This window comes from Penaeus monodon, chromosome 32, assembly GCF_015228065.2.
Source record: "Penaeus monodon isolate SGIC_2016 chromosome 32, NSTDA_Pmon_1, whole genome shotgun sequence".
Classification (NCBI taxonomy): domain Eukaryota; kingdom Metazoa; phylum Arthropoda; class Malacostraca; order Decapoda; family Penaeidae; genus Penaeus; species Penaeus monodon.
The window spans coordinates 3,146,519-3,148,216 of record NC_051417.1 but is presented as its reverse complement, the minus strand read 5'-3'; positions in this window follow the sequence as shown (position 1 = coordinate 3,148,216).

Below are 1,698 nucleotides of genomic sequence, written 5' to 3'. Positions count from 1 at the left end.
GCTGTTATCTCTTTGTATGTTGTTTTGCGAGTTTAACAGATAAGACATTCTCTTTGACTGTAGATTGCCTTATCTACTTTTCGAATCTGAAGCAATACTGTCATTCGGACCCAATGTCCGCAATCACTTTTAATTTTAACCTCTGCTTTAATAACTCATTTTGCACAAATTATTATGAGAAATTTAAAATTCCAAGTATACAATGATTTCTTTCACGGGAAATGCAACAAAGCTTGGTCAACTTCAAAATTACTGTCAGTCGCAGATGAACTCTTGTCCAAGCGTTTGTCCTCCTCTTGGAAACCTTCAGAAATTATTCTCTACTTCTGAATGAGGCAGAAGAAGCGAAAAGGTTATTCTGCCTTCCTTTCACTTTGGGGTCGATGAAGGTGTCCATAACAAATCAACGAATTCCAAAATAGTCTTCAATCTTGCTACGACCAAGAGAACCTGTGCTCGATTCGAGACGAAGGAACCAGTGGATGAAGAGATGAACAAATTGAATAAGAGTCAGTCTTCGATGCGAGAAAAAAGGAAGAAAAAATAAGCGATAGGTTCAGCTAATAGAAAAAAAAACGCAAAATAGAACTAATTATCTTCACTATTAAACCATCATGTAATAAACTTTTCTTGCCAATACAAAATGCACGCTATTGCAGAAAGAAACATTTTTGGAAATAGTTGCAAGATAAGTAAGAAATTTAATACGAGTTCCAGGAAACTGCCTGCAGGTAAATGATGAATGACAACAGCTATTCCCTAAGAAAGTGCCTTATTGATGGCAAGATGTAGGAGTCCACTGAGATCAGCTTGCACATAGCAGAGAAATTAATTATACTTAATTTAGAATTTACAAGCCAGCTCTTCTGAGACTGAACGTGTCAAATCACTGACATCTAAGTGATCGTTCTTCCGTCATCTTGTGTCATATCTGCCCAGAAACACTCCTCTTCCACAGCAACGAACCTGTTTTGTCAACACCGTTTGTGTCCTGCCCCACTGTTCTGTATGGTAATGTTAAGAAAATGAGCGTGGGAGGCTAAATAATTAGAAAGCATTACCACCATAGGAATGAATGTCAAAGATGCTAGAAAAAAATAGATTACATTCCAGTCAATGTCAGGTAAAACATGTAATGTTTGAATGTAGTTTATTATTAATTTGCTTTGTGTGAAAGCGCGATAGACAGCACAAACTAAGCATAACCCATATTACTGTGATAAAACTAATATAATGTCAAAACCGGAAAAGATGAACAACTGCTTTGGCGTTCCAAGGTTTTTTATTATCACGGAAGACTCGAAAGCCTGCCAAATTAACTCCCATGGATGCCTGTCAAAATGAATCATGTACTGAAAATATGCCTTTGTGAAATCTGGTAATGAAGCAAATGAAACAGAATTCACTCTAACTTATATGTTATTGTAAACTGGAAAATCTTATATATAATGTTGAGAAAATTAATGTATAAAATTAATACAGATCTGTAACAAAATTTACAGGCACCCCCCTTCACATATGTAGGTACATTGACAAATATACAAACTACCTGGGACTGACCAGGCCCGGGTCACGTGACTGTGTACGACTGTGTATGCTGATGTCTGGGGAGTTAACTAAGGCCCAGTGGCATAGGTAGAGTCAGACGGGGGATTTTTCAACACACACTGGGCCCTAGATGGCAGGGAGCCTATAAAT